At 47.4% G+C, this 23498-nt stretch overlaps 1 pseudogene; it reads right to left on the reverse strand.

Moving 5' to 3' along the window:
* Positions 1 to 485: 485 nt before the first annotated feature.
* Positions 486 to 1431, reverse strand: LOC125153595 (tRNA N(3)-methylcytidine methyltransferase METTL2A-like; annotated as a pseudogene).
* Positions 1432 to 23498: the final 22067 nt, after the last annotated feature.

Below are 23498 nucleotides of genomic sequence, written 5' to 3' on the forward strand. Positions count from 1 at the left end.
TTATGGTAAATTACAGGATGGCAAGAAAAGTTCTTGGAGATCTTGAAGTAAGAAAAAACTTGAGGTGGGGCGCCTGGGTGGCTTAGTCGATTAAGCGTCCAACTTCGGCTCAGGTCGTGATCTCGTGGTTCGTGAATCTGAGCCTCGCGTCAGGCTCTGTGCTGACAGCTCGGAGCCTGGAGCCTGCTTCGGATTCTGTGTCTCCTTCTCTCTCTCTACACCTCCCCCACTCATGCTCTGTCTCTCTCTCTCTGTCTCTCTCTCTCTCAAAAATAAATAAAACATTTTAAAAAGTTAAAAAAAAAAAAACTTGAGGAAAGGATATGTTTTAAAGGGCTTCACAAATATGAAGCACAATAAAAGGCAATTTTTCCTAGATCCAAGGCTCAAGTCTGAATCCTTAAACTTCCCACCATCAACACACCATTTGTGAGTGTTCTTTTCGGAAAGCTCCAGTGAGCTCCCGTGTCAGGAACAGGTGCCTCTCAGCCAGCGCTGGACAGAAGAGGCTTGTGATGCTTGCACCGAATCCAAACTCAGTACATTGTTGGCTCTTTCGGTCGGGTCGCTTATAATCGGCAATCCACCATGTTCTGGACCTTCTCCGGTCCAGCAGTAGTGAAAAGTGTATCCAGTTCACCTGGTGTGAAGAACTAAACTCTAGTACCATTGCCTGTCACATGGAAATTTCAGACAGACACTGATCGTTTCTTTTTAATGTTTATTTATTTATTTGCTTATTTTTAATGTTTACTTTTGAGAGAGAGAGACAGAGTGTGAGCAAGGGGAGGGACAGAGAGAGGGAGACAAAGAAGCCGAAGCAGGCTCCAGGCTCTGAGCTGTCAGCACAGAGCCCGACGCGGGGCTTGAACTCACGAGCTGTGAGATCGTGACCTGAGCCGAAGACAGCCGCTTAACCGACCGAGCCACCCAGGTGCCCCGACGCTGACCTTTTTTAAACCCAAGCTAAGCCGTGTCATAGCGGCCATAATCTCGAAGAGGCATCATCCCTCTGGGCTCCAGAAGCCTGCTCAGCCTGTTGAGAGCCTCCTGCATCTTGTCCTGAGGGTGACAATCTCAAGACTAGCCGTGGGCACTGGGTAACTCTGATCTTCATCACATGGATTGTGAACAAAGGGAAAACACCAGCAAGGATCCTGTGCTAAATTTGTCTGAGCCAGTTCTACAGCCGTGGAAGAAAAATCACAGCAGTAAACAGAGTCCTGGATCCCGGTCAGTCTGTAAAATCAGAAAGACTGTGTCTCTCACGCCACAACCGACCTCGAGTGTTCGGGAGCTGGCTGAGGAGCCAGAGAACTCATCAGCACAGATCTGCAGGTGATTGAGTTTCTGAGTTACATTTTCTTCCACGGGAGCCGCCTGTGTTTTATGTCCAAGACTATCTGAATTGTTCCTCTATTTTAAAACCATTCTCGGGGCACCTGGGTGCCTCAGTTAGTTGGGGGACCAACTTCGGCTCAGGTCATGATCTCACGGTTCGGGAGTTCGAGCCCTGCGCCGGAGCCTGCTTTGGATTCTGTGTCTCCCTCTCTCTCGGCCCCTCCCTCCCTCATTCTCTGTCTCAAAAGTAAACGTTAAAAAAAAAATTTTTTTTTTAAATATCGAGGTGTCTGAACTCAGGCACCAGTTGGATTCCTGGCTCAGCTGGTTGTTGGCTTATCTCAGCCTCTGCAAGCCTCTCCCACAAACAGCCTACAGGTGAGCTTTAAGAAGAACATGTATATAAAGCCATCAAGTGACTAGTAATCCAGTTGTCTGTTTTAGGCGAGGAGTGTTTCTGATGTTGGTCCTTCCAAAATCCGGATCCGTCCTTTACAAGTGTTCTCGACCACAACTCCCTCAAATGACAGCCGCATCAGTTCTGACTCTGCACGTATGACAGCTGCCCCAGACTTGAAAACCCCAAGTGACATACAAGCATCGTGTGGCTTCTCGCTGTCCTCTCCAGAAGCTCAGCCAAGCCATCCCACCATCACCAGGACTGATCTTCTGGGTTCCAGCCACCGAGGATTAAATGGAGCCACCAAGCTATTCACCCATATTCTGTATCTTACTCTTCCCTCCAATACAACTCAGCCACAGCACATGCATATCCCCTGAGTCAACTAGCTGTTTTCTTATAACCTCGGAGACGCCTTTCCCTTAACGTGACACCATGCAACGCTGGGGATTCGATTTGTATTGCAATTCAGCCATCCAAAGGATTAGACTGTGGGTTTAGTTTCCAGAAATCTCAACTCGGGAGCTAAGGGAGATAAGGATTTCTCTTAGGATGGTCATTAATGGCTTTCTATCCCTTACCTTGACTTTGAGCTGAGAATTTAAAGCCCTGAGCTCATTTTCTTTCTGCACTTAAAAGCAACCAACCGGGGGCACCTGGGTGGCTCAGTCGGTTAAACATCTCTTTTTTTTAATTGTTTTTTTTTAATGTTTATTTTTGAGAGAGAGAGAGAAAGAGAGAGAGCACGAGTCGGGGAGGGGCAGAGAGAGAGGGAGACACAGAATCCAAAGCAGGCTCCGGGCTCTGAGCCGTCAGCACAGAGCCTGACGCGAGGCTCCAACCCATGAATCTTGAGATCATGACCTGAGCTGAAGTTGGACGCCTAACCCACTGAACCACCCAGGCGCCCCAAGCATCGGACTCTTGATTTCGAAGGTGATACTCCCAGCTGGGAATACCTGAGGCACTCGCCAGACCCATATCGCAGACGTTCCCCCCAGCAGGGCCCGTGTTGTGACTGGACTGGATCTCGTGGCTCCTGTTACGACTGCAGGATGTGCGTCAGTGAAAACCATCGGGGAACTTTGACGAACAAGGCTAATTACTCCCAAGTCCTGGCATGCCGGGGCCACCGAGTGAGGTCACAGGCAGACAGAACGCAGACCTGGGGCTCTGCCTTCATTAGTGTCTGGGAGGGGGGGTTCCTGGGGGCTCATGAGGTCACTCTATATTGACTAATTTGAAGCCTAAGAGTGGGATTCAGGGCATGGGAGACCAAAGGCAGGGCCACTCAAGGCGTGTCCGTTTTCATGGTCATCCAGGGTTTTCTGAGAGGAAAACTTCGTGGGCGTGGGGGTGCCTACTGCCTTATCTGGTTGTGCTGATCTGGAGCAGACGGCTTTTGAAATGGATGCCTTGCCAATCAATGCTTAATTCAGGCATTACACCCCGACACTTCCTTCCACCACGACAGGCGGTCGTTGTTGTCACCATTTTGCTACTGTTGCACGCCGCAGACAACCGGCGTCTCCTTTACCGTCAGAAACGGGGTCATGAATCCGGTTGAGTCCGGCCAGAGAACCCGGTCCAGATTCCTATCCTTGAGTTTCTGTTCCCTGGAACCGCTCACAGCACCATCGCTGTCTACACGTCTGCATTCAGCCAGGGAAGCAGAACTTCTCCGGGGATTCTGGGGTAAGGGATTGCTTGTGAGAACTGGACCTTCCGTGATCTCACGGTTCACGAGATCGAGCCCCACGTTGGGCTCTGTGCTAATGGTGTGGAGCCTGCTTGGGATGCTCTCTCTTTCCCTCTCTCTCTGCCCCCCCCCCCCCCCCCGGTCTCTCTCAAAATAAATAAATAAACATTAAAAAAAAAGAAAAAGAAAAGTAGACCTTATACAACTGCTTCACTTTCACCAACCAAATCTCATAAAAGTGCTTTCCTGGCCAAGGGTAACCCAGAAGCATGCAGGGTAAGGGCTTCTGAGGAAGATGGCTTGAGTGTAATCGGAGCGACATGGTAGAACCCACAACGATATCCAGGCAGTGGATTTTATTTTTTTATTTTTATTTTTTTTTTAACGTTTATTTATTTTTGACAGAGAGAGAGAGTGAGCATGAGCGGGGGAGGGGCAGAGAGAGAGGGAGACACAGAATCGGAAGCAGGCTCCAGGCTCTGAGCCGTCAGCCCAGAGCCCGACGCAGGGCTCGAACTCACGAACCGTGAGATCGTGACCTGAGTCGAAGTCGGACGTTCAACCGACTGAGCCACCCAGGTGCCCCAATTTTATTTATTTTTGAGAGAGAGAGAGAGAGAGTATGTGTGTGTGCAGGGGAGGGGCAGAGAGAGGGGGAGACACAGAATCCAAAGCAGGCTCCAGGCTCTGAGCTGTCAGCACAGAGCCTGAAGCGGGGCTTGTGACCTGAGCTGAAGTCAGATGCTTAACCCACTGAGCCACCCAGGTGCCCCACCCACAATGTATTTTAAAGGATGTTACAGAACTTGATCTTCCCACTCACCTTCAGAATTACGTCCATTTTATAGTCCGAGAGACTAAGTGATAAATTAAGAGAGTTGCCCGATGGTGCTTAGTTCATAGGTGGAATTGGTCTGAGGTCTAGCTCGCCTGCTTCCAAACACTATGTTCTTTTCTGGGCAGTGAGCACTCCTGGCCTCCCTTCCTTATCAGTATAGATGAGTCTCTGAGGACTTTGTCTTAACTCTCTCTTTTACAATTTCAATCTCATCCCTCCCTCCCATCATTTCATAAATATGTCTTGATATTACCTCCCTCTGTACTTACTTTTTCATTCTCTCTCCCATAAAATGTCTACTAACTTATAAGATTCCCCCTTTTCTACAGACCCCCTCACCCCTCTTTTCACACACCTTGCTGATCCCCCAACATCGTTCCCAAACCTTCTGTCTCCTACAGAACCTCTTCCATGGAAACGTGTAACTTTTGTTACAGAAAAGCCTCAAGATTTGAGTTCTAACTCTGGATTCCACTTTCACGCGGGCCATGACTCTTCCCTCCAAGCTTCAGGCTCCTCGTGTTTCGGGTGTGGGTCGACTGGGATCCTATTGGTGAGACCACTTTGCAAATTCTAAAGCACTAGAGAAATGCCGTTAATTGTTATCATCTCTTATGTGATTCTCAAATTAAAAAGTCGATGCCAAGTGATCCACCAAATAAAAAATATTGCTCGAGTTTATTGGCGGGAGCAACAGATTCCTTGAGTGCGATCACCCAGAGCAGACCCAGAGGAAGTTACGCCTACAAAGGATAATGGGCGGACAGCAGGCTGGGTAGAAAGTGGGCGAGAGGAAACACCAGGGAATAATTCTCCCTGGCTGCCCAGTTTAGGCTCCCTGTGTGGGATGGCTTCTGTCCAGGCTTGGGTCCAGCCCTGGGGGTGCATGGATTGTCCAGAGTGAGTCAAGGCCAAATTTTAATCCATTATTGGCAAACACCGAAGAATAAGGGGTTTGGGGGTCTCGTAGGTCTGATTCGAATCCCCATAAAAACTGTGAAATGGCCAGGTCCCCCAATTTCTCTGTGCTCCGGATTGCTAACGACAACATGGGGTGACGGGAAGGTGGAGGGTAACTTACAGCATTCGTGAAAACGTATACTTAAATCTAAAAGTTTTGACTCATGATGGGTGCTCAGTGAATGTATCTGTGGTGAGAAGTATTTCATTATATTAGCTCCTTCAGCATAAGGAACACCTCTTATTCATCGACGTAACCCCAGATCTTGGCTCAAGGACAAGACACCATATGGCCCCAAGAAAAATCTTCTGAGTGAATAAATGAATGGATGCTATAGTAATTAAAGAAGTCACGAGGCTAACTGTGATACTGGAAGGAGACAAAAGTGCAAATGTAATCTGGGTTTGGGTGTGCAGTTGGTGAGCTGCGGTGTCCTGGCTTCTCCAAACCACAAGTTGTTGTGGAAAACATTACATGTGTGTAGGAGGCCATTGGCATTTCTCTCAAGGGAGGCTGAGTGAGTCTTCTTATGTTTAAGGGACCTTAGATTTCCCTTTTTCTTTTCTATGAACTACCTCTTCATATTCTTTGCCCATTTTTAAACTAGATGGTTGCTTTTTTTTCTTATTGATTTTTAGAAGCTCTTTATATATATGTAACCCTTTGTTATGGGAAAAACAAGCATTTTTAGCATTTTTTAAATGTCTGTTTATTTTGAGAGACATAGGGTAGGTGCACGTGTGAGTGGGGGAGGGGCAGAGAGAGAGGGAGAGAGAATCCCAAGCAGGCTCTGTGCAGTCAGTGCAGAACCCAATGTGGGGCTGGATCTCACGAACCTTGAGATCATGACCTGAGCAGAAATCAAGAGTTGGACACTTAACTGACTGAACCACCCAGGAACCCCTATTTTTAGCACTTGTGTTTTATTTATGGCACTTTTAAATGTGGGAGTGTTTTTCTTTATTTTTATTACAAACATTTTTTTAATGTTTATTCATTTTTGAGAGAGAGAGAGAGCGTGAGCGGGGGAGGAGCAGAGAGAGAGAGGGAGACACAGAATCCGAAGCAGGCTCCAGGTTCTGAGCTGTCAGCACAGAGACCGACACGGGGCTTGAACTCACAAACCATGAGATCATGATCTGAGCCGAAGTTGAACCAACTCAGTTGAACCAACCGACTGAGCCACCCAGGCACCGCTTTTTTTTTTTTTTTAATTTTTTTTTTCAACGTTTATTTATTTTTGGGACAGAGCGAGACAGAGCATGAACGGGGGAGGGGCAGAGAGAGAGGGAGACACAGAATCGGAAACAGGCTCCAGGCTCTGAGCCATCAGCCCAGAGCCCGACGCGGGGCTCGAACTCCCGGACCGCGAGATCGTGACCTGGCTGAAGTCGGACGCTTAACCGACTGCGCCACCCAGGCGCCCCAGGCACCGCTTTTTAAAAAATGTTTTAGTGTTTATTTCTGAGAGAGAGAGTGCATGCACGCAAGTGGGGGAGGGGCAGAGAGAGAGGGGAACAGAGGATCCCAAGCGGGCTCTGGGCTGACAGCTTCAGTGCAGACAGCAGTGAGCCTGATGTAGGGCTCGAACTCACAAACCCAGAGATCGTGACCTGAGCCAAAGCCCGATGCTAAACCGACCGAGCCACCCAGGCGTCTCTAATTTTATGACATCATACATAAAAAGACCACGCCAAAGCTGAGATTAATTTTTAAAAATACTTTTCCATGCTTACGTCTGCATTTCGTGGTTTCCATGCCTTATGTTTAGGCAAACTCTGCGTCATTTGGAATGGACCCTGATTTGAGATGATGGTTCTCTGTGTCTTATCTTCCTCGGTGGCACCACTTTCTAAGACGGTGCCTGACACCTAATAGATATTCAATGAATATTTATTTATTTTTTTATTTTTATTTTTCATGTCTCTCTTTCTTAATGTTTAATGTGTTAAATGTTTTTTTATTTTTTGAGAGACAGAGCACGAGTGGGGGAGGGGCAGAGAGAGAAGGAGACGCAGAATCCGGAGCCGGCTCCAGGCTCTGAGCTGCCGGCACAGAGCCCCACGCGGGGCTCGAACCCACGAACAATGAGATCATGACCTGAGCCAAAGTCTGACGCTTGACCGACTGAGCCACCCAGGCGCCCCGACTCAAGGAATATTTATTGAGCGGATGAGCAAATTAACACTCAGGTCTGCCAATCCACCCTCTCCAGAAACCATTATTTTCTGCTGCCTGTGGTGCTTTGTGGCATCTCAGAGACCTTCCACACTGTGTACTCCAACATGGCGGCCTGCGTCATCAAAGTGTGCAAGCCAGGTACTGAGAGAGGCTGCTGGTAAGACAGAAGTCACAATCTCTTGTAACCTAATCACGGAACCGATGTCCCTTCATACTCGCATATTCCATGGGTCAGAAGCAAGTTCCTTCATATTCGCATATTCCATGGGTCAGAAGCAAGTCGTGAAGTCAGGCCCGCATTCGAAAGAAGAAAATTACACAAGGGCACGCCTCGCATTTCTCTTATTTCTCACAGGAGAACTCAGAGCATTTCCTCGCAGAGCAACGTGCATGCACATTTGGAGACTTGTCTGCAGTCTCTCCTCAGGCTCCGATTGTGGCTGTCCACACTACTGCTGTCTCCATGGTGGTTACTTAACCAGCCTGGCTGAATTCCTTTTTGTAATGTGGGGCGGGAGTTAAAATATGCCTGGTTCCAGACACGGAACACCTCTTCTTCTAGGCCTGGCACTGAAAACCATTGAAGATGTGAACCCAAAAGTCCTGGGAAAAGGCTGGTGTTCGAGAACCAGAACAGGTCTTTTTTTTCTCCGTGTGCAGTGTTTGGTTCCTGTTTATAGAACGCAAATTTAAAATGTGATGGGTGGGGGCACCTGGGTGGCTCAGTCGGTTGCGTGTCGGCCTGCGGCTCAGGTCACGATCTCGCGGCCCCGTGCGTTCGAGCCCCGCGTCGGGCTCTGCGCTGACAGCACAGAGCCTGGAGCCTGCTTCGGGTTCTGTGCCTCCCTCTCTCTCTGCCCCTCCCCCACTTTCTCTCGTTCTCAAAAATAGTAAACATTAAGGAAAAAAAAAAAAGAAAACTTTAGAAAAATAAATAAACTGCAACGTGTGAAGACAGAAGGAAATATCAGGGGGACAAAGGCCACCTTTGTGGGGAAAACAGCTTATGTTGTTACATGATATGAGGGGGTGGATGTGGGGGCAGGGAGGGGAGGCAGAGAGGCCAGGCGGAAACACCCAAGTGGCCCCAACTTCCACTGTTCTGCCTTAAAATATTCTTTTTCCAACAAAACTCAGCCCAGAAATCAACTTCCTCTCCTCCTGCCCTCCGGCTGCTCCAATCAATCAGCACGGGGCAAGACTTCTCAGGTTCCAACGCTAAAGAGCATAAACAGCTTCGGATCTGAGGATCCCGGGCCAGAACTGCCAGAGGAGAGGCAGGAGCTCAAATGAAAGAAAGCCCTTGACTTGGAGGAAATGATTCTTCCTGTCACAGGAAGAGCCAGTACATCCTGAGGAAGCCACATATTTGCAGAGTCTGAGCTCAGCCTGGCCCAGGGGGAGAGAACGTGAATTTGCAGTACTCAGGGATGGAACATATATCTGAGGCTCTGCCTGATTCAGACAGGATCCACCCAGGCTCCAGGGGAGAAGATTTACAGGGGTGAGGAAGACGGTCAGTGTTCTAAGACAGGCTCAGCAAACACAGGTACAGACACACAGGAAAGAAGCCACCTGGCCGGGGGGACCTGAAACACTTCCTTCGCTTCGATGCAGGTCAGCACGCTTGGGTGAAAACCCTGGTTGTGTGCGGTGAGTGTAGACACATGTTGTTAGCCTGAGAGTGATTGGGGATTCTGATAAAGAAGTGACGCTCGGCAGCCAGAGGAGGGGTGGTACGTTCGTTATCTGTCGCTGCATAACAAATTCTCCCAAGACTTAGTGGCTTAGAACAACACACATTTATTATCCCCCAGTTTCTGTGGGTCAGGAGTCCGGGCACAGTGTAGCTGGGGTCCCCTCCTCGGGGTCTCTCCTGTTGCTGCCATCGAGATGCCAGCCAGGGCTGATGTCTCATCGCCTGGCTCAGCCAGGAAGGAGCCGCTTTCTAGTTCATTCCTTTCTCACGAGCTCTTGGACCGGGGGCCTCCGTTCCTCACTGGCTGTTGGCCAGAGGCCGCCATCGGGTGCTTTTCCCCAACGTGGAAGCTGTGATGTCAAAGCGTATGAGCCAAGAAGGCAATTGAGGGAGTCGGCTAGCAAGACAGAAGTCACAACGTCTGTCATCTAGTCATGGGAACGACAGCCCATTACCCTTACCATATTCTATCCATTAGAAGCAAGTCACAAGGTCAGGCCCCACACTCAAGGAAGGGAGTTACACAAGGGCACCAATGACAGATGGGGGAGGGGCACCGCAGGCCCTCTTAGAAGTTGGCCTCCCGCAGGTGGGGAAGAATCTGCAGAAAAATACTCCTGAGAAGTATTTAAGGAGACAAACTTTTAAGTGAATTAAATGGCAAAGAAGAAACGTTACACAAAATGCCAGGCTTTCTAACACACGCGAGGGGCTGATTTCCTAGCAGTTTATAAGCACTGAACTTAATTTCTAAGGAGATGGCCTTGTAAAAATAGTAAATAACAAAAAATAGGTAACTCACCTGTAATTAATTGAAACCAGAGTTTCCCCACTGCCACCCCCCACACCTGGCCAAATTCAGAGTCTTGTCCCTGGGAGAGTCTGAGAGGGTTCCAGTTACCTCTTGCCCCATAAAAACAAGCCAAAGTTTAGTAGCTTTAAACAACGTTTATATTGCTCACAGATCTGCAATCTGGACAGGGCTCGGTGCCTGCAGCTCAGGTCTGTTGTACTCAGCATCAGCTGGGGCGGCCTGAAGGCAGGCCTGGAATCTTCTCAAGGCTCTCTCACTCACATGTCTGCAGTTGACGCTGCAGTGGATGGGGGCCTCTGGCCAGGACACTTACAGGTGGCCCTTCTATGTGGCTGCTAGGGTGTCCTCGCAGCATGGGGCCTGGGCTCCAAGGATGAGTGTCCTGAGAGAAACTGAGGCAGGGTATACCACCTTTTACGACTTAGCCTTTAAAGACACCTACTGTCACCCCCACCATGGTCTTGCGTCTGCTGGGCTCAAGGGGACAGAATGCAGATCCCACATCTTTTTTTTTTTTTTTTAAGTAAGCTTCACGTCCGGCGTGGAGCCCAACATGGGGCTTGAACTTGTGACCCTCAGATCCAGACCTGAGCTGACCTCGAGTCCAAAGCTTAACCGACTGAACCACCCAGGAGCCCTCCCCCCCTTTTTAATATAACCCACATCTTGATGGAGGAGTGTCTCCACCGTAAGAAGGTCCTATTGTGAGAAGGGCACATAGGATGGGATTCATCTTTGGAAAATACAATCCGCCACCGAGAGCAGACCAGCTGCCACCCCGTCCTTGAGCTTTCACGAGTGTCAGTGACAACAGACCTCACAGGGTGAAAGGAGGTGTGTGTGGTCATGGGAAATAAGACAGCAGGTGTAATGCTGATAAATAAGAAATACAATCCTTTCTGCCTCTTCTCCCATTGAGTGGGAGGTTGGGAACAGATCCATCAGAGACAATCGTGCAGGGCCACTGAGCCAAGCCTGTGGGCTTGAGAGTTGCACTTGGCCTATTATCGTAAAGCCTGTAAAACTCCCTGTGTTAGTTTTCTGTTGCAGCGTAACACAGTATCACAAATTCAGCAGCTTGAACGATACCCATTTATTACTTCACGGTTTCGTAGGTGAGGAGTCCAGGCAGGTTTGCATTCAGGTTATCGCAACTCTGAGATGAAGATGTCAGTGGCCAGTCTCTGGGGAAGAATCTGCAAACATTCTAGAAATTGAATCTATTGGGGAAGGCGTCTCGCATCATTCTCCGCTGGGTGACGCTAGGGAAATTTTTGACCACCAGAGGGCGCAAGAACCTTAATCCCTGTCGCCTGGGTTCCAGCTCCGGTCTTGGCCCACTTACCGGCAGCGTCAGCAATGCCCAGAAACTTGTTAGAAAAGTGGAATCTCGGGCCCCAAACCCAGAGCTGTTGAGTCAAAATCTAGGTTTTGTCAAGACCCCCAGGCAATTTGTGTGCACATGAAAGCTGGATGGGCACTGCAGCTCAGGAGTTCTCACCCTCGGCTGCATGTTTATTATTTATTTTTTCTTTCTTTCTTTTTTTTTTTTTTTCAACGTTTATTTATTTTTGGGACAGAGAGAGACAGAGCATGAACGGGGGAGGGGCAGAGAGAGAGGGAGACACAGAATCGGAAACAGGCTCCAGGCTCCGAGCCATCAGCCCAGAGCCCGACGCGGGGCTCGAACTCCCGGACCACGAGATCGTGACCTGGCTGAAGTCGGACGCTTAACCGACTGCGCCACCCAGGCGCCCCATCTCGGCTGCATGTTTAGAATCACCTCGGGAGCTTTGAAAATTCCTGGGGGCAAGGGCTCCCTTCCCCCCACAGATTCTGATTTTAACTGCCCTGAGGCCAGATTGTTAAAGGGAGCCCTGAAAATTGTAACGCGCTTCCGAGGATGAGATTCTCTGCAAGTCTGGCTCATTCCTGGCTTTAAGCACCTGGTGTAGGAACCGAGCTGGGCCAGAACCGGGGTTCACCACCTTGGGTGTAGACACAGGAGAAGGACGCAAAGCCCCATGGTCAGGGGTCTCCTGGGATGCAAGACCAAGTCGGGACAAATGTGGAAGTGTGAAACGCTGAGGAAGTGTTCTCTCATACTCAAAGTGCGTCTGAAACCCGGGTCAAACACCAATTCCTCCGTCGGAAACTCCGGTTTCTCTGCCCGGTGCTTGGTGAGAACACTTCTTGATGGGTGCCCTCTGATCATGGTGCTGCCTCCTGGCGGCCGCCTTGAGAACAGGAAATGTTTGCTCCACCAAGCACCCTCCACAGCCCTACCTTGACCTGAGCAGCCACCCCCCCCACCCCCGCCTCGCCCTCCCCGCCCCCCCCCTCACTCCGCTGATGGTGGACCCGGGGAGCTGACTTCAAGAAAGACGGTACCTGGAGGGCGGAGGAGCTCAGCAGTGTTAGGAGGGACTTTTAAAAACCTTTCTCCTCACCATTCATATGGCGTCTCCCAGTCCCAGGGCACTTTTATGCACAGCGCCTCATTTTCACTGTACTCTACCTACACCCACCCAGTTAGCTTAGACCGGGTTAACGGTGCAGATGTGGGAAACGGAGTGACCGAGGGGTGAATGGGTATGTTGAAGTTCGCAGGATGAGACAGGCCGAACTAGGGCAAGAAATCGCCTTACGAAATTTCCTCATTTGCTAAGTGCTATTTCCAGGATGTGGCAATATCCGACTTCTGACGGTCCTTTCCTCACCGTTTGGGGGCATTTCTGGGTATTTTATCATTGTTCTTCCTTCTCCGTTCCCCTCCCCCCAACGGGGGGTTTGTTTTTTTCATTCTGGAATTCTCAATCTCCTATTAAAAATGTCTATTGTCTTCTATGATTTCTTGGGGCGCCTGGGTGGCGCAGTCGGTTAAGCGTCCGACTTCAGCCAGGTCACGATCTCGCGGTCCGTGAGTTCGAGCCCCGCGTCAGGTTCTGGGCTGATGGCTCAGAGCCTGGAGCCTGTTTCTGGTTCTGTGTCTCCCTCTCTCTCTGCCCCTCCCCCGTTCATGCTCTGTCTCTCTCTGTCCCAAAAATAAATAAACGTTGAAAAAAAATTTAAAAAAAAATAAAAATAAAATAAAAATGTCCATTGTCTTCTACGATTTCTCATGCTCGATAGAAGATTTCCTGGGACGGATGGGGGGGGGGGTGGGGGGGGTGGGGAGCGAAGTCTCAATACAGACTAACAACAACGACAACGATTTCATTATCGCTTTCTTGAATGCAAAGGACTGATTTCCTGTTGTGTCTCCAGCACTTTCACAAAATATTTGTGGAATGAATGAATCACGGATGAAGTGGAGGGATTTGCCAAGTGAAATGGGAGGGAGAGAGGAAGCCGATAGAGAAAACCAATCCAGTCGGGGGCGGGCCAACCTCGGACCCCAGAGCCGTGAAGGATGGTGCAGTGTAGACACCGCGGGGAGCGAGCTGGGTTCATCCTCTCCAATCATGGGCGACGCTCTGCATCCTACGCCCTTTTCCTGTTCTGCTCTATGGTGCAGAAAAAGGAAGTTTAGGTCTGGATGGATTTCCTGCTCAAGCGAAATGCTATGAAGTTCTTTGAAGAGTACAGCGAACCTCCAGATGTGGACTCCTACCATGAGGGCCCTCCAGCTCTCCTCTGTCAAGTGCTTTACTCCTCTTGGGTAGAAACCCTTCTCCTTCCCGGGGCTCCAGGCACCCTCTCCACCCCCTGATGTTTGAGGAGGGATGGGGAACGGTGTGCTCTGCCTTCACCCCGTGTTTTTGCCCTGAGGCCCCACCCCGGGCTCCCCCCGCCACACACACACCAGCTACACTCGCCCTTCTCCCACTGCTTCCCTCCCACCATCTCCCACTTTCTTCCTTGAGTCCTCCAAGGGGCTGCAGGGCCTGTCCAGGGCGGTGCTGCGGCCCCCGAGGCATGGCTCGGGCTCAGCCCCACTCGGCCCCTGGCACTGAGACTCAGGGTCCAGCATCCACGGTGCAGGAGGCCTTCTGTTGACTCTTGCTCCGGGCCTCATGAGGGGCGAGTGATGGCAGGTGAAGAGGCTGGCACCGGCCACACCCAGGACTGGCGACGGGAGCCAAGGGAAGCGTGGGGAAGGGCATCCCAGCAGGAGAGAAAAGCTTTGTGTCTCCGTTCACAGATCACAGGGAGGAAGCTTCCGTGAGTGCGTGGATGAAAAGACAGAGTGTTCCGACTGAGGAAGTTGCAAAATGCATAACGATGTTTATTATGTTCATTATTAGTAGTTCTGTCACTTGGATTCTTAGAATTAAAGTTCTTGGGCCTAACAAAGGCGGGCTTCTTAAATTCTCATGCTGATCAGTTATACACACACATAGTAGGAAAGGTAAAATGATTCAACGTGCCTTTGTCTCCTCCACTCCATGCCTTCTCACCCTTGATTCCACTCTCCAGAATCAGCCACTCCCTTTTCGCCGGTGCCTCTGTCGAAATCTTCATGTTTACAAATAGCGAGTTCATACACAGTCTTGATTTTTTCATTGTATATATTACCCACAGATTTTTTACTGGATGACGATAAATTAGCTCTTACACACATATTTACCTATTACACACATCCTTTCCCACACACCTCTTTCCTTCCCTTCTGTCCATCCTCCCAGGGTTGTTCTTTGATGATTTTTATGAAATCAACATTCAGTGATTCTATGATTATGATTAGTAAAATGTTAGTCAGAGCTGAGCTATGTAGTGTGCTGGGATTCACAGCACAGCATCTCCAGTCAAGCTTCTCGTTTCTCTTTACAACTGGAGTTAACATTGCCTTCTCCTCCCCCCACTTAGAATAATTTAACCTCCAACATCACTGTTCTGCTCCAGTCTGGAGATGGATGCTCCTTAACAGAGTGCAGAATTCTCTCCCTAGGACTTTCCTTTGCCATCTTGCTAGGTTGATTCCCCCGTTTTCTCCCTCCTGGTTCACTTCTTTGTTTCTGGTGGAAATATCTTCTAGAAGCTTCTTGAGAAAGAGAGCTTGGGGGCGCCTGGGTGGTGCAGTCGGTTAAGCGTCCGACTTCAGCCAGGTCACGATCTTGCGGTCCGTGAGTTCGAGCCCCGCGTCAGGCTCTGGGCTGATGGCTCAGAGCCTGGAGCCTGTTTCCGATTCTTTGTCTCCCTCTCTCTCTGCCCTACCCCCGTTCATGCTCTGTCTCTCTCTGTCCCAAAAATAAATAAACATTGGGAAAAAAATTAAAAAAAAAAAGAAAGAGCTTGGGAGGCAATTTTTTGAGACATTATGTGTCTGAGAATTTCTAATCCTGTTTCCCGTTGATTGATAGTTAGAGGTCCTTCCCCCTATCATGCTTTAACTGTGATTTTTTTTTTTTTTTCTTTCTGGAAACTTTTAGAACTGATGTTCTGAAGTATCATTATTGTATTTTAATAATTGTGCTCCATACTCTGTAGGCCCCTTCCAATGTTCAGTTGTGGGATTTTTTCTTGTAATATTTCTTTAATACTTTCTTCACTATTGTGTTTTCTGCTTTTTTTTTTTTTGGAATTTCTGGATTTATCCTCTAATTTTCTTATCTTTTCTCTTACTATCCATTTTGTCTTGTATTCTCCTTTCTAGGAGCTTTTCTTTGGGTTCAACACTTTTACTGTATATGCCATTTATCAGTTAAAGGAAGTGCTTTTCTTTTTTTATAAATTTTTTTTTCAACGTTTATTTATTTTTGGGACAGAGAGAGACAGAGCATGAACGGGCGAGGGGCAGAGAGAGAGGGAGACACAGAATCGGAAACAGGCTCCAGGCTCTGAGCCATCAGCCCAGAGCCTGACGCGGGGCTCGAACTCACGGACCGCGAGATCGTGACCTGGCTGAAGTCGGACGCTTAACCAACTGCGCCACCCAGGCGCCCCAAGGAAGTGCTTTTCTATTTCAAGCTTGCTAGGAGTTTTTTTTTTTAAGTTTATTTATTTTGAGAGAGACAGAGACAGTGTGAGTAGGGGAGGGGCAGAGAAAGAGAAAGAGAAAGAGAGAGAGAGAGAGAGAGAGAGAGAATCCCAAGCAGTCTCTGCATCATCAGCACAGAACCCGATATGGGGCTAGAACTCACGAAACCGTGAGATCATGACCTGAGCCGAAAGCGAGAACCGGACGCTTAACCGACTGAGCCACCCAGGCGTCCCCAGCTTGCTAGGGGTTTTTAATTATGAATCGATGTTGAATTTTTTGCAATATGTTTTTTTTGCATCTTTTGATCTCTTAATATGTTAAATTACATTTATTGATTTTCTTTGTTAAATCATCCTTACATTCCTGGCATGAACCCAACTGCAGGATTCTGTTGAGCATTTCCTGCTCAAGCGAAATGCTATGAAGTTCTTTGAAGAGTACAGCGAACCTCCAGATGTGGACTCCTACCATGAGGGCCCTCCAGCTCTCCTCTGTCAAGTGCTTTACTCCTCTTGGGTAGAAACCCTTCTCCTTCCCCGGGGCTCCAGGCACCCTCTCCACCCCCTGATGTTTGAGAAGGGATGGGGAACGGTGTGCTCTGCCTTCACCCCGTGTTTTTGCCCTGAGGCCCCACCCCGGGCTCCCCCCGCCACACACACACCAGCTACACTCGCCCTTCTCCCACTGCTTCCCTCCCACCATCTCCCACTTTCTTCTTGAGTCCTCCAAGGGGGGGACAGAGGGAGACACAGAAACCGAAGCAGGCTCCAGGCTGTGAGCCGTCAGCACAGAGCCCGATGTGGGGCTTGAACTCACAAACCATGAGATCATGACTTGAACTAACATCAGACCCTCAACCAACTGAGCCACCCAGGTGCCCCATTTTTTTTTTTATCTTTTTCAAGAACCAACTTGTGACTTCCAATCTTCTCTATTTTATTTTCTGCTCTTACCTTTATTGTTTCCTTCCTCATGTATTCTTAGGATTTATTCCCCTCTCCCATCTTCCTAATTTGATTGCTCACTTCATTAAATAGCGTTTAAGGCTGTAGTTTTCCTTGTTTTTCAAGTTTTTATACATGGCATTTTCATTATTGTTAGTTCTGTATATTTTCTAATTTCTCTTATGGTTTCTTGTTTGACTTGTGAATTATTGAGAAGTGTCTTTAATTTCCAAACAGGTGAGTTTCCTAGTAATATTTTAGTTATTAATTTCTGACAATTTTATTCTGATCAGAGAATGAATTTGTTTGCCATTAAAAACTTTAACAGTGCATTAGCACTTTTTTTTTTAATGTCAGACTGTGATGAAATTTTGTAAATATTCCATGTGTGCTTTAAAGAATGTATATCCTATGGAAACCAATTTGACAATAAATTTCATATATTGAAAAAAAAAATAAAGAATGTATATCCTAGGGGCGCCTGGGTGGCTCAGTGGGTTATGCATCCGACTTTGGCTCTGGTCATGACCTCGCAGTTCGTGAGTTTCAAGCCCCTACGTCGGGCTCTGTGCTGATAGCTTGGAGCCTGGAGCCTGCTTGGGATTCTGTGTCTCCCTCTCTCTCTGCCCCTCCCCTGCTCATGCTCTGTCTGTCTCTCTCTCAGAAAATAAATAGACATTAAAAAAAAAGAATGTATATTCTTGTCGAATCACTATGTTGTACACCCGAAACTAATTTAATGTGTGTCAAAAATACTTCAAGTTTTAAAAATGTTTATTCTTTCCTTACTGAATACAATTTATTCGTGCACCCAAGCTTAGAACTGTTATATTTTCCTGGTGAGTCGAACTTTTATACTGTTAGGTTGTAGCTGTCTTTACCTTTAAAAGTGTTTTTTGCTTTACATCTTTGTTGTCTGATGTATTACAGCTACACTACCTTTCCTCCAGTTAGTATTTTCCTGATAAATCTTTGTGTGTCCCTTTACTTTCAACCTTTCTTTATCCTTATTTGTCAGTTATTTGTCTTGCAAAGAGCATGTAACTACGTGTTTTTCTTGGTCTAATCGGGCAATGTTCGTGCTTTGACAGGAGTAGTCTTTTAACTTGGATTATAATAATTGATATGCTTGTTAGATTTCAGCCATAGTATTGTGTACACTTTCTCTTTATTCCACTTTTTCCGTGCTTCTTTCACGTTTTGGATCGAAGGTTTTTCTTTTCCATTTTCTTCCTTCTACTAGTTTAGATGGTAGACATTCTCTCTTATTTTAGATGCATGCTTACTGTTTCAAAGTTTCTTATCAGTACCTTTATTCCCCTTGAACAACACAAGGACACCGGGAGAGGCAAGGAGGGATCCTGCCCTGGAGCCTCCGGAATCCCTCGACTTCAGGCTACCAAACTTCAGAACTCTGAGACCATGAATTTCTGTGGTTAGAAGCCCCCAAGTTCATGGGAAGTTGTTCTGGCGGCTCCAGGAAACTCATACAGGTGTCGTTTAAAATTCAGCTTTATTGACACCTATTGACGCTTGTGATGTGTGCAACATTCCAACTGAAATTTTTAAAAATGTTTTGCGTGCAGACTTTCCCAAGCCAGACCGATTTTTTTCTCCCATTTCTGAGAACAGGTAGTGTTTTGCTCAGTGTTCGAAAGAGCTGAGAGTGGCCCTGACAGGCTTGTGGAGTGGATCTGTGAACCTCCTCGGTCTCAGCGGGGCCACTCTGAGAGCCATCCCCACAGTGGCCTGTGCCTCCCTTGTGCAGCCAGTTCCCTCTTCCTATCCTTCCTTTCCGCAGGCTTCCGGGGGCAAAGCCAGTTGTTTCCCATTTAACTAGCTATACTTGGGGCACCTGGGTGGCTCAGTCGGTTACGCATCCAACTTCGGCTCAGGTCATGATCTCCCAGTTCGTGGATTTGAGCCCTGCATCTGACTCTGTGCTGACAGCTCAGAGCCTGGAACCTGCTTCACATTCTGTGTCTCCCTCTCTCTCTCTGCCCCTCCCCTGCTTGCGGTCTCTCTCTCTCTCAAAAATAAATAAACATTAAAAAAATTTAAATTAGCTATACCTAACTTTTAAAAACTATTTTTATTTTTAAATCTTTATTTATTATCTTTTTTTGTTAGAGAGAGAAAGAGAGAGAGACAGAACATGTGAGTGGGGGAGAGGGCCAGAGGGGGAGAGAGAGAGAGAGACTGACCCTTAAGCAGGCTCCATGCTCAGCACAGAGCCCGAAGTGGTGGCTCGATCCCCTGACCCTGGGATCATGACCTGAGCCAAAATGAAGAGTCAGACACTCTACTGACTGAGCTACCCAGGTGCCCCTAAAAAACATTTTTAAATAAAACCAAAAAAGGTTTTATGCATAATTTTATATTTACATATTATACATAATTCCAATACATAAAACAGAAAAAAATAAAAACGAACCATACCAAAGCTGCCATGTTTGGAGGGCTCTCGGCCTCACAGGCCTGACTGTGGAGCGGAATGAAATCTTTCTAGTTCCTCCCTCGGCCTCTGCAAGGGAATGTCAGTTTCTCATTTTAAAAGTTTGCCTAATAAATGATGTGGAAAAACACCCTGAGCTAAACCAAACCGACATGGGGACATGACCAGCGTTCTAGAATTCTTGCATTCCTCCCCGCCCTATTTCCCCCAGCACCTGCTTTCCAGCATCTTGGTAGTGTGGTTGTCGAAATCCTGAACCACAGATGCTCTTTCAAACACCGCCCCCCCCACCCCCGAACATATAATAGCAACTAAAACACTGATTGGGCATTCGCTGTGTGCTCGAGTCCAGCCTAAGCATTTTACTTGCATTATCTCATCAGACTCTCTCAGAACCCCTTGAGGTGGGCATCAGCATTTCCCACACTTCCCAGAGGAAGGCTGGAAACTAACTACAGGGATTGTGTCTCTGTCCGTAGCTTAATCCCCATTTTCCAGGAGAGCAGCCAACAGTGTGTACATCAGCGGGCGGGGGGCAGCCTGGAAATCATTGCAGTTTATCAAAAGACTTCCCATCATCCCTGCTGAAAGGAAGCCCCCAATCTGGATGTTTCCTTGAAGAGTTCCCAGTCCAGGTGAGACAGAGATGGAAGGGCCACCGGGCATAACAGATCCCTCCCGAAGCAGGTATTTTCTACAGAAAATGTTGCATTTGGTCCCGACAAGTCCTTGCGGAAATGAATCCAAATGGTCAGAAAAATGTGATTTTTCAGGCTTTGAGAAGGAGAGCAGGCCACTTTTTCTTAGACCGTGTTTTGGGACCTTCCTTTTGTTTTTTTTTTTGGGTGGGAGTAAAATATACAAAATCAGAAGGCAAAATGGAAAACTAGGTGCTGGGAAGGAAGCTGGGAGAAGGAAGAAACCCTTGGGAGTTTCTGGATGACAAAAATCCACCTTCATCATTCGTTCCTAGTCTTGTCAAGGTGCCCATCCTCGGACAACTCGAGGTACACCAAGCTTTCTCCTCAGAGAGCCCCAAGTTTCAGGGCAGGAAATGGTCTTGGCCTGGGTGTCTTTGCCTGAGAGGAGCAGCAGGACACTTCCATCCAAGATGCTGGAAAGACAAAGCAGAAGTTCATGAGACACAGAGGCCCCAACAGCACTGACTGGGAGGTCAAGGCAGAGGGCGGCGGGCAGGGAACTGTCCAACTTGCCCCCCCCCCCCCCCCCACAGTGGCGGGTCACCACCTGGTGCACATCTGTGTTGTAGAAATGGAACTCAGTCTGGCCCAAAGGGAGAAGTCTCAGGATGCCAACAAGGCATTGAAGGGGAGGACATCAGAGAATTTGGGACTTTCCAGGGTGGAGAGTGTGGGAAGGAATTTGCTAAAATCAGACACACTAGGGAAGAAACCTTACGTATACAGAGAGTGTGGGAGAGATTTGGTAAGAAGTCAAATTTTACCAGGCCCATGTGGGCACAGTCAGAGAGGAAACCAGAAGTCACAGTTCACTGGAAACAGATAGATACAGTCAGGAAATCTTGAAGTGTCTGGGGAGTGCAAACATCACATTATTGCTTATTATTCGTCAGAGATACATAAGCCCACACTCTCTGGAGCACCCACGTAGAAAATGGAACAGTGAGCATAGATTCTATCTGTACACGAAATCTCCATGTGGAAAAATACTACAGAAACAGCACAGAGTCTGGACTCCTCAGCCCAGACTCCTCGTTCCAGTTGGGAAGAGACTCCAGTGGGCAGTGCTCCCCTGGATGAGGGGAAGGCGGAAATAATGGACAAGAAGCAGGTGGTTTTCAGCCACAGAGCTTCTAGGATGGAGAACACATGGGGTGTTCTTCTGTAGCCTTGCTCTGTTTGAGATTTCATTTCCACACACCAGCCCTGCCCATGTTTCCAAGGACATTAGGTTCTAATGAGTTTCCTTCTCTCCACCAGCCATGAACTTGACTGAGAAATCTGTCTGCAAAGGCAGAGGTCAGGAAAGGTAAAAAAACACTGACCACAAGCCCAATTCCCCCCTGTAACCTCAACCCCTAAGAAAGAATCTTATGCTAACCTTGATGTTTCTCGAAGACGATAATCCTGTGCAGGGAGAGAAGGGTGGGTTCTGGAAACAGATGTGCCAGGTGAGGTGAGGCACATTTGACAGCTAGATTTCTTGGGGTGAGTGACCTCCGCCAACACGCTGGGGAACGCCCAGACCAGCGCTGATCTTTATTTGTCCAGCTGCCAACTGAACCTGTCCATCTAGGGGTTCTGTAGGCACATCTCCAACAAGTTTTCCATAGGACTCTTGATGTGTTTCAGCAAACCATTTTCTTATTTCAATCTCCCACTGCGTTTTCAGTTTCACACTACAGGCTGAGCCTCACACCAGGCCCCACTCCTATACATGAACTGATAGGCAAGGATCATGCACAGCTGAGGTAAGCATCGAACATGAAAAGCCAAGAGACTCTTAAAGAAGAGCAAGGTGGGAGGATATCGAGACTACTTATAAAACTGTACATATAATTAGGATAATTAGGCATATATAATTAAGAAAGTGTGAGTTTTGCACAAGGATAGACAAATAGACCAAGGAAGCTCTGAAACACCCAGAGATGGCTGGATGAATGGATGAGAGGATGGATGGATGAATGGATGGACGGACAGGTGAGTAGATGAATGGGTGGATGGATAAATGGATGGATGAATGGGTGGATGGATGGATGGACAGATACATGATGCCTGACAAAGAGGAATGCAATGAGACATGTAAAAGAATGTTCACAGCAGCACTATTTTTAATAGCCCAAACTGGGAAGCCCTCAACTGTCCATCAGTATAATTGATAAGCAAGTAATGGTATTTATCCACAACTTATTTCATTGATACTATATCAATACTATACAATATTAAAAATGAACACATTACAGCTATTCACAATAAGGTGAATAATTTACAAGCATACTGTTAAATAACAAAAGCAAAATACAAAAGAATTCAAAGGGTGTTATTCTATTTGTACAAAGTTCAGAAACTAAACTAGGGTTTTGGGGAATATGTGCTTAAGTGGTAAAACCAAAGAAAAGCAAAGGAAGGAATTTTCAAAGAAGTCAATGTGTGTATAATAAAGATAGTGTGGGTTTTACACAGGGATAGACAAATAGACCAAGGAAGCTCTGAAATACCCAGAGATGGATGGATGGATGGATGGATGGATGGGCGGATGGCTCAATGGGTGGGTGGATGGGTGGACAGATGGATGATGGATGGATGGATGGATGACTGGGTGGAGGGAGAGGGGTTTGGCTGGGAAGGCATTTGTGGCTTCTGGGGATGCTGGCATATTTTTTCTTGGCCTGGGTAGTGGGTCCATGTGTTCTTCCTTCATAATTATATATTAAGCCATACGTTTATATTTTATGCCCTTTCATGTGTGTATTATCTGTCACAAAAGAACTTCTGTAAACATGAAATACCAAAGGAAAAAAAATCTAACAAAAGATACGAAAGTGGGAGGAAGGAGAATTGGAGGAAAGGGCCAAAAGGCACAAAATCCCAGTTATAAGATACTGACCTCCTAGAGATGCAATGTACAACATGACGACCATAGTCAACGCCACTGTGTGACAGACAGGAAGGTTCTCAAGAGAGTAGATCCTAAGCATTCCCACCACCAGGAGAAAATTATTTTTCTTTCTTCTTTTCTTCCTGCTTTTCTTTTTATTGTATTTATATGAGAAGATGATTGTTAGCTGAACTCTACTGTGATCGTTTCACAATATATGTGTCAAACCATCATGCTGTATGTACCTCCTAAGCCATACAGTGAGGTATGTCAACTATTTCTCAATAAAACTGGGGAAAAAAAGATATGAAAGAACTTTAAAAGAACAATTATTTTGCAAAAGTACCTAAACACATGATGATTATGGCTGCATAATGTTGAGTATTGTTGACACTATGGAACTCTACACTTAGAAATGGTTAAGATGGGGGGTGCCTGGGTGGCTCAGTCAGTGGAGTGATCTTTTTACCCTGCGTCGGGCTTGGAGCCTACTTAAAAAAAAAGGTTAAGATGGTAACTTTTATGGGTATTTTGCCACAATTAAGAAAAATTCCTAAACGCCCAGAGAGTGACCTAAGTACTAGGAGAGTGACCCCATGTGGACATTTTGGAGAAGTCAGTAAAGATATCAATTGTTGGTTATAGCATAACCATGGAATTCTTA

Source organism: Prionailurus viverrinus, chromosome E2, assembly GCF_022837055.1.
Source record: "Prionailurus viverrinus isolate Anna chromosome E2, UM_Priviv_1.0, whole genome shotgun sequence".
Lineage (NCBI taxonomy): Eukaryota > Metazoa > Chordata > Mammalia > Carnivora > Felidae > Prionailurus > Prionailurus viverrinus.